Source organism: Scyliorhinus torazame, chromosome 20 (assembly GCF_047496885.1).
Source record: "Scyliorhinus torazame isolate Kashiwa2021f chromosome 20, sScyTor2.1, whole genome shotgun sequence".
NCBI lineage: Eukaryota > Metazoa > Chordata > Chondrichthyes > Carcharhiniformes > Scyliorhinidae > Scyliorhinus > Scyliorhinus torazame.
The window spans coordinates 73,561,686-73,574,510 of NC_092726.1; positions in this window are offsets into that span (position 1 = coordinate 73,561,686).

The following is a 12,825-nucleotide window of genomic DNA, read 5'->3' on the forward strand; positions in this document are numbered from 1 at the left end:
ACACACAGAGACACTAACACACACTCACAGACACACCAATACACAAACTCGCAGACACACAGACACTAACAATCACACTCGAAAACACACAGAGACACTAATACACACACTCGCAGACACACAGAGACACTAATACACACACTCGCAGCCACACAGAGGCACTACTACACACACTCACAGACACACAGAGACACTAATACACACACTCACAGACACATAGAGACACTAATACACACACTCACAGACACACAGACACACACTCACAGACACACAAAGACTCTAATACATACACTCACAGACACACAGAGACACTATTACACACACTCTCACACACAGAGACACTAATACACACTCTCTCACACACAGAGACACTAACACACACTCGCATACACACAGAGACTCTAATACACACACTCACAGACACACAGAGACACTATTACACACACGCTCACACACAGAGACACTAATACACACACCCTCACACACAGAGACACTAACACACACTCACAGACACACCAATACACAAACTCGCAGACACACAGACACTAACACTCACACTCGCAAACACACAGAGACACTAATACACACACTCGCAGACACACAGAGACACTAATACACACACTCGCAGCCACACAGAGGCACTAATACACACACTCACAGACACACAGAGACACTAACACACACTCACAGACACACAGAGTCTCGAAGACACACACTCACAGACACACAAAGGCACTAATACACACACTCACAGACACACAGAGACACTAATACACACACTCACAGACACACAGAGACACTATTACACACACTCTCACACACAGTGACACAAACACACACTGGCAGACACACAGATGCACTAATACATACACTCACAGACACACAGAGACGCGAATACACACTCACAGACACACAGAGACACTAATACACACACTCTCACACACAGAGACACTAAAACAAACTCACAGACACACAGAGACACTAATACACACACTCACAGACACACAGAGACACTAATACACACACTCGCAGACACACAGACACTAACACACACACACTCGCAGACACACAGAGACACTAATACACACACTCACAGACACACAGACACACTAATACACACACTCGGTAGCCACACAGAGGCACTAATACACACACTCGCAGGCACACAGGGACACTAATACACACTCACAGACACACAGAGTCTCGAAGACACACACTCGCAGACACACAGAGACACTAATACACACACTCGGAGACACAATGAGACACTAAAAGACACACTCGCAGACACACAGAGACACTAATAGACACAGTCGCAGAGTCACAGAGACACTAACACACACTCGCAGACACACAGAGGCACAAATACACACACTCGCAGACACACAGAGACACTAATACACACACTCGCAGACACAAAGAGACACCAATACACACACTCGCAGACACACAGAGGAACGAATACAAACACTCGCAGACACACAGAGACACTAATACAGACACTCGCAGACACACAGAGACACAAATACATACACTTACATACACTCACAGACACTAATACACACACTCACAGACACACAGAGGCACAAATACACACGCTTACACACACTCACAGACACTAATACACACATTCGCAGAAACACAGAGACATTAACACACACACTTACACACACTCACAGACACTAATACACAAACTCGGAGACACACAGAGACACTAACACACACACTTACACACTCACAGGCACTAATACACACACTCGCAGACACACAGAGACACTAACACACACACTTACACACACTCACAGACATTAATACACACTCTCGCAGACACACAGAGGCACTAATACGCACTCTCGCAGATACACAGAGACACTAATACACACAATCGCATACACACAGAGGCACTAATACACACAATCGCAGACACACAAGTACACACACTCACAGACAAACAGAGGCACTAACACACACACAGACACACAGAAACACTAATTCCCACACACGCTACGCACAAATACATACTCTCGCAGACACACAGAGACACTAATACACACTCTCGCAGATACACACATACACTAATACATCCGCTCACAGACACACATATACACTATTACACACACTCTCACACACAGAGACACTAATACACACACTCTCACACACAGAGACACTAACACACACTCGCAGACACACAGGAACTCGAATACACACACTAGCAGACACACAGAGACACTAATACAAACACTCGCAGACACACAGGCCCTAACACACACACTCGCAGACACACAGGCCCTAACACACACACTTGCAGACACACAGAGACACTAATACACACACTCACAGACACTAACACACACTCTCGCAGACACAGAGACACTAACACACACTCACAGACACACAGAGACACTAGCACACATTCGCAGACACACAGAGACACTAATACACACACTCACAGACACACAGCGACACTAATACACACACTCACAGACACACAGAGACACTAATACACACACGCACAGACACAGAGACACTAATACACACACTCGCAGACACACAGACACTAACACGCACACTCTCAGACACACAGCCATTAACACACACACTCACAGACACACAGAGACAATAATACACACACTCACAGGCACACACTCACAGACACACAGAGGCAATAATACACACACTCACAGACACAAACACACACACTCAAAGACACTAATACACACACTCACAGACACACAGAGACACTATCACACACAGAGACACTAATACGCACACAATCTCACACACAGAGACACTAACACACACTCGCAGACACACAGAGACTCTAATAAACACACTCGCAGACACACAGGCCCTAACACACGCACTCGCAGACACACAGACACTAACACACACACTCACAGACACACAGAGACACTAATACACACACTCACAGACACTAACACACACTCTCGCAGACACACAGACACTAACACACACTCACAGACACACAGAGACACTAGTACACACTCGCAGACACACAGAGACACTAATACACACACTCAGAGACACACAGCGACACTAAGACAAACACACTCAGACACACATAGACACTAATACACACAGTCACAGACACACAGAGACACTATTACACACACTCTCACACACAGACACACTAATACACACACTTACAGACACACAGAGACATTAATACACACACTCACAGACACACAGAGACACTAATACACACGCGCGCAGACACAGAGACACTAATACACACACTCGCAGACACATATACACTAACACGCACACTCTCAGACACACAGACATTGACACACACACTCACAGACACACAGAAACAATAATACACACATTCGCAGACACACAGAGACTCTAATACACACACTAGCAGACACACAGAGACACTAATACACACACTCGCAGACACACAGGCCCTAACACACACACTCGCAGACACACAGACACTAACACACACACTTACAGACACACAGAGACACTAAGACACACACTCACAGACACTAACACACCCTCTCGCAGACACACAGACACTAACACACACTCATAGACACACAGAGACACTAGCACACACTCGCAGACACGCAGAGACACTAATACACACACTCACAGACACACAGCGACACGAATACAAACACACTCAGACACACATAGACACTAATACACACAGTCACAGACACACAGAGACACTATTACACACACTGTCACGCACAGACACACTAATACACACACTGACAGACACACAGAGACACTAATACACACACAGACACACAGAGACACTAACACACACATTCGCAGACACAGAGACACTAATACACACACTCGCAGACACACAGACACTAACACGCACACTCTCAGACACACAGTCATTAACACACACACTCACAGACACACAGAAACACTAATACACACACTCACAGACACATAGAGACACTAATACACACACTCACAGACACACAGACACACACTCACAGACACACAAAGACTCTAATACATACACTCACAGACACACAGAGACACTATTACCCACACTCTCACACACAGAGACACCAATACACAAACTCGCAGACACACAGACACTAACACACACACACTCGCAAACACACAGAGACACTAATACACACACTCGCAAACACACAGAGACACTAATACACACACTCGCAGCCACACAGAGGCACTAATACACACACTCACAGACACACAGTGTCTCGAAGACACACACTCACAGACACACAAAGGCACAAATACACACACTCACAGATACATAGATACACTAATACACACACTTACAGACACACAGAGACACTATTACACACACTCTCACACACAGTGACACTAACACACACTGGCAGACACACAGATACACTAATACATACACTCGCAGACACACAGAGACGCTAATACACACTCATAGACACACAGAGACACTAATACACACACTCTCACACACAGAGACACTAAAACACACTCACAGACACACAGAGACACTAATACACACACTCACAGACACACAGAGACACTAATACACACACTCGCAGACACACAGACACTAACACACACACACTCGCAGACACACAGAAACACTAATACACACACTCACAGACACACAGACACACTAATAGACACACTCGGTAGCCACACAGAGGCACTAATACACACACTCGCAGGCACACAGAGACACTAATACACACTCACAGACATACAGAGTCTCGAAGACACACACTCGCAGACACACAGAGATACTAATACACACACTCGGAGACACAATGAGACACTAAAAGACACACTCGCAGACACACAGAGACAGTAATAGACACCGTCGCAGAGTCACAGAGACACTAACACACACTCGCAGACACACAGAGACACTAATACACACACTCGCAGACACACAGAGACACTAACGCACACTCGCAGACACACAGAGTCTCGAAGACACACACTCGCAGATACACAGTGAAATACACAGAGTCTCGAAGACACACACTCGCAGACACACAGAGACAATAATACACACACTCCCAGACACACAGAGACACTAATAGACACGCTCGCAGATACACAGAGACACTAACACACACTCGCAGACACACAGAGACACTAATACACACACTCGCAGACACACAGAGACACTAATACACACACTCACAGACACACAGAGACACTAACACACACTCACAGACACACGCAGACATTAATACACACATTCGCAGACACACAGAGACACTAACACACACACTCGCAGACACATAGAGACACTAATACACACACTCGCAGACACAGAGAGACACTAATACACACTCGCAGACACACAGAGACACTAATACACACACTCACAGACACACAGAGACACTAATACACACACTCGCAGACACACAGAGACACTAACACACTGACAGTCACACAGACACTAACACACACACTCACAGACACACAGAAACACTAACACACACAATCGCAACCACTCACACACAGACACAAACACATACACTCGCAGACACACAGAGCCACTAATACACACACACACAGACACACAGAGACACTAACACACACTCGCAGACACACAAGACACTAACACACACTCACAGACACACAGTGTCTCGAAGACAAACACTCGCAGACACACAGAGACACTAATACACACTCACAGACACACAGAGTCTCGAAGACACACACTCGCAGACACACAGAGACACGAATAGACAGACTCGCAGACACATAGAGACACTAATAGACAGACTCTCAGATACACAGAGACACTAACACACACTCTCAGACACACAGAGACACTAATACACACACTCGCAGACACACAGAGACACTAACGCACACTCGCAGACACACAGAGACACTAACACACACTCACAGACACACAGAGACACTAATACACACACTCACAGAGACACTAATAGACACACTCGCAGACACACAGAGACACTAATAGGCACACTCACAGACACACTAATAGACACACACAGACACACAGAGACACTAATAGACACACTCGCAGACACACAGTGACATGAACACACACACTCGCAGACACACAGAGGCACTAATACACACACTCGCAGAAACACAGAGACAGTAACACACACAATCGCAGACACACAACACACACTCACAGAGACACTAACACACACTCACAGACATACAGAGACACTAACACACACTCACAGACACACAGACAATAACATACACACTCACAGACACACAGAGACACTATTACACACACTCGCAGACACACAGAGACACTAACACACACTCACAGACACACAGGCACTAACACACACACTCACAGACACACAGAGACACTAACACACACAATCGCAGACACACAACACACACTCACAGAGACACTAACACACACTCGCAGACACACAGAGTCACTAATACACACACTTACAGACACACAGAGACACTAATACACACAATCGCAGACTCACAAATACACACACTCGCAGACACACAGAGACACTAACACACACTCGCAGACACACAGAGGCACTAATACACACACTAGCAGACACAGAGAGGCACTAATACACACACTCGCAGACACACAGAGACACTAATAAATACAACCGCAGACACACAAATACACACACTCAAAGACACACAGAGACACTAACGCACTCTCGCTGATACATAGAGACACGAATACACTCGCAGGCACACTGAGACACTAACACACACTCGCAGACACACAGAGGCACTAATACACACACTCGCAGACACAGAGAGTCACTAATACACACACTCCCAGACACACATAGACACTAATAAATACAATCTCAGACACACAAATACACACACTCAAAGACACACAGAGACACTAATAAATAGTATCGCAGACACACAAATACACACACTCAAAGACACACAGAGACGCTAACACACTCTCGCTGACACACAGAGACACTAACACACTCACAGACACACAGACACTAACACACACACTCACAGACACACAGTGACACTAACACACACAATCGCAGACACACAAATACACACACTCACAGAGACACTAACACACACTCGCTGACACACAGAGACACTAATACACACACTCACAGACACACAGAGACACTAATACACACAATCGCAGACTCACAAATACACACAGTCGCAGACACACAGAGACACTAACACACACTCGCAGACACACAGAGGCACTAATACACACACTCGCAGACACAGAGAGGCACTAATACACACACTCGCAGACACACATAGACACTAATAAATACAATCTCAGACACACAAATACACACACTCAAAGACACACAGAGACACTAATAAATAGTATCGCAGACACGCAAATACACACACTCAAAGACACACAGAGACGCTAACACACTTTCGCTGACACACAGAGACACTAACACACTCACAGACACACAGACACTAACACACACACTCACAGACACACAGTGACACTAACACACACAATCGCAGACACACAAATACACACACTCACAGAGACACTAACACACACTCGCTGACACACAGAGACACTAATACACACATTCACAGACACACAGAGACACTAATACACACAATCGCAGACTCACAAATACACACACTCGCAGACACACAGAGACACTAATACACACACTCGCAGACACAGAGGGGCACTAATACACACACTCGCAGACACACATAGACACTAATACACACACTCGCAGACACACAGAGGCACTAATACACACACTCGCAGACACAGAGGGGCACTAATACACACACTCGCAGACACACATAGACACTAATAAATACAATCTCAGACACACAAATACACACACTCAAAGACACACAGAGACACTAATAAATAGTATCGCAGACACACAAATACACACACTCAAAGACACACAGAGACGCTAACACACTTTCGCTGACACACAGAGACACTAACACACTCACAGACACAGAGAGTCACTAATACACACACTCCCAGACACACATAGACACTAATAAATACAATCTCAGACACACAAATACACACACTCAAAGACACACAGAGACACTAATAAATAGTATCGCAGACACACAAATACACACACTCAAAGACACACAGAGACGCTAACACACTCTCGCTGACACACAGAGACACTAACACACTCACAGACACACAGACACTAACACACACACTCACAGACACACAGTGACACTAACACACACAATCGCAGACACACAAATACACACACTCACAGAGACACTAACACACACTCGCTGACACACAGAGACACTAATACACACACTCACAGACACACAGAGATACAATACACACAATCGCAGACTCACAAATACACACAGTCGCAGACACACAGAGACACTAACACACACTCGCAGACACACAGAGGCACTAATACACACACTCGCAGACACAGAGAGGCACTAATACACACACTCGCAGACACACATAGACACTAATAAATACAATCTCAGACACACAAATACACACACTCAAAGACACACAGAGACACTAATAAATAGTATCGCAGACACACAAATACACACACTCAAAGACACACAGAGACGCTAACACACTTTCGCTGACACACAGTGACACTAACACACTCACAGACACACAGACACTAACACACACACTCACAGACACACAGTGACACTAACACACACAATCGCAGACACACAAATACACACACTCACAGAGACACTAACACACACTCGCTGACACACAGAGACACTAATACACACATTCACAGACACACAGAGACACTAATACACACAATCGCAGACTCACAAATACACACACTCGCAGACACACAGAGACACTAATACACACACTCGCAGACACAGAGGGGCACTAATACACACACTCGCAGACACACATAGACACTAATACACACACCCGCAGACACACAGAGGCACGAATACAAACACTCGCAGACACAGAGACACTAATACACACACTCGCAGACACAAATACACACACTTACATTCACTCACAGACATTAATATACAAACTCACAGACGCACAGAGGCACACATACACACACTTACACACACTCACAGACACTAATTCACACACTCGCAGACACACAGAGACACTAATACACACACCCGCAGACACACAGAGACACTAACACACAAACTTACACACACTCACAGACACTAATACACACACTCGCAGACACACAGAGACACTAACACACACACTTACACACACTCACAGACACGAATACACACTCTCGCAGACACACAGAGACACTAATACACACTCTCGCAGATACACAGAGACACTAATACACACAATCGCATACACACAGAGGCACTAATACACACAATCGCAGACACACAAATACACACACTCACAGACACACAGAAGCACTAACACACACACATAGACACACGGAAATACTAATACCCACACTCGCAGACGCACAAATGCACACTCTCGCAGAGACACAGAGACACTAATACACACTCTCGCAGATACACAGAGACACTAATACACACAATCGCAGACACACAGAGACACCAATACACGCACCCGCAGACAGACAGAGGCACGAATACAAACACTCGCAGACACACCGAGACACTAATACACACACTCTCATACACACAGAGACACAAATACATACACTTACATACACTCACAGACACTAATACACACACTCACAGACACACAGAAACACAAATACACACGCTTACACACACTCACAGACACTAATACACACACTCGCAGAACACAGAGACACTAACACATACTCACAGATACTAATACACACACTCGCAGACACACAAAGACACTAATACACACACTCGCAGACACACAGATACACTAATACACACACTTACACACACTCACAGACACTAATACACACAATCGCAGACACACAGAGACACCAACACACACACTTACACACACTCACAGACACTAATACACACTCTCGCAGACACACAGAGACACTAATACACACTCTCGCAGATACACAGAGACACTAATACACACAATCGCAGACACACAGAGGCACTAATACACACAATCGCAGACACACAAATACACACACTCACAGACACACAGAGGCACTAACAGACACACACAGACACACAGAAATACTAATGCCCACACTCGCAGACGCACAAATACACACTCTCGCAGACACACAGAGACACTAATACACACTCTCACAGATACACAGAGACACTAATACACACAATCGCAGACACACAGAGGCACGAATACACACACTATCAGACGCACAAATACACAATCTGGCAGACACAAAGAGACACTAACACACTCACAGACACACAGATACACTAACACACTCTCGCAGACACACAGAGGCACTAACACACTCACAGACACACAGATACACTAACACACTCTCGCAGACACACAGAGGCACTAACACATTCACAGACACACAGAGACACTGACACACTCGCACACACACATACACTAATACACACACTAGCAGACGCACAAATACACACTCTCGCAGACACACAGAGACACTAACACACTCACAGACACACACATACACTAAAACACTCTCGCAGACACACAGAGACACTAACACACTCGCAGGCACACAGAGGCACAAATACACACACTCGCAGACACACAGAGACACGAATACACACACTCGCAGACACACAGAGACACTAATACACACACTCGCAGACACACAGAGACACCAATACACACACCCGCAGACACACAGAGGCACGAATACAAACACTCGCAGACACACAGAGACACTAATACACACACTCGCAGACACACAGAGACACAAATACACACACTTACATTCACTCACAGACATTAATATACAAACTCACAGACGCACAGAGGCACACATACACACACTTACACACACTCACAGACACTAATTCACACACTCGCAGACACACAGAGACACTAATACACACACCCGCAGACACACAGAGACACTAACACACAAACTTACACACACTCACAGACACTAATACACACACTCGCAGACACACAGAGACACTAACACACACACTTACACACACTCACAGACACGAATACACACTCTCGCAGACACACAGAGACACTAATACACACTCTCGCAGATACACAGAGACACTAATACACACAATCGCATACACACAGAGGCACTAATACACACAATCGCAGACACACAAATACACACACTCACAGACACACAGAGGCACTAACACACACACATAGACACACGGAAATACTAATACCCACACTCGCAGACGCACAAATGCACACTCTCGCAGAGACACAGAGACACTAATACACACTCTCGCAGATACACAGAGACACTAATACACACAATCGCAGACACACAGAGACACCAATACACGCACCCGCAGACAGACAGAGGCACGAATACAAACACTCGCAGACACACCGAGACACTAATACACACACTCGCAGACACACAGAGACACAAATACATACACTTACATACACTCACAGACACTAATACACACACTCACAGACACACAGAAACACAAATACACACGCTTACACACACTCACAGACACTAATACACACACTCGCAGAACACAGAGACACTAACACATACTCACAGATACTAATATACACACTCGCAGACACACAAAGACACTAATACACACACTCGCAGACACACAGATACACTAATACACACACTTACACACACTCACAGACAGTAATACACACAATCGCAGACACACAGAGACACCAACACACACACTTACACACACTCACAGACACTAATACACACTCTCGCAGACACACAGAGACACTAATACACACTCTCGCAGATACACAGAGACACTAATACACACAATCGCAGACACACAGAGGCACTAATACACACAATCGCAGACACACAAATACACACACTCACAGACACACAGAGGCACTAACAGACACACACAGACACACAGAAATACTAATGCCCACAATCGCAGACGCACAAATACACACTCTCGCAGACACACAGAGACACTAATACACACTCTCACAGATACACAGAGACACTAATACACACAATCGCAGACACACAGAGGCACTAATACACACAATCGCAGACGCACAAATATACACTCTCACAGACACACACAGACACTAACACATTCGCAGACACACAGAGGCACTAATATACACACTCGCAGACACACAGAGGCACAAATACACACACTCGCAGACACACATAGACACTAATACACACACTCGCAGACATACCGAGGCACTAACACACACTCGCAGACACTAATACACACACTCGCAGAACACAGAGACACTAACACACACACTTACACACACTCACAGATACTAATACACACACTCGCAGACACACAAAGACACTAATACACACACTCGCAGACACACAGAGACACTAATACACACACTTACACACACTCACAGACACTAATACACACAATCGCAGACACACAGAGACACTAACACACACACTTACACACACTCACAGACACTAATACACACTCTCGCAGACACACAGAGACACTAATACACACTCTCGCAGATACACAGAGACACTAATACACACAATCGCAGACACACAGAGGCACTAATACACACAATCGCAGACACACAAATACACACACTCACAGACACACAGAGGCACTAACAGACACACACAGACACACAGAAATACTAATGCCCACACTCGCAGACGCACAAATACACACTCTCGCAGACACACAGTGACACTAATACACACTCTCACAGATACACAGAGACACTAATACACACAATCGCAGACACACAGAGGCACTAATACACACAATCGCAGACGCACAAATATACACTCTCACAGACACACACAGACACTAACA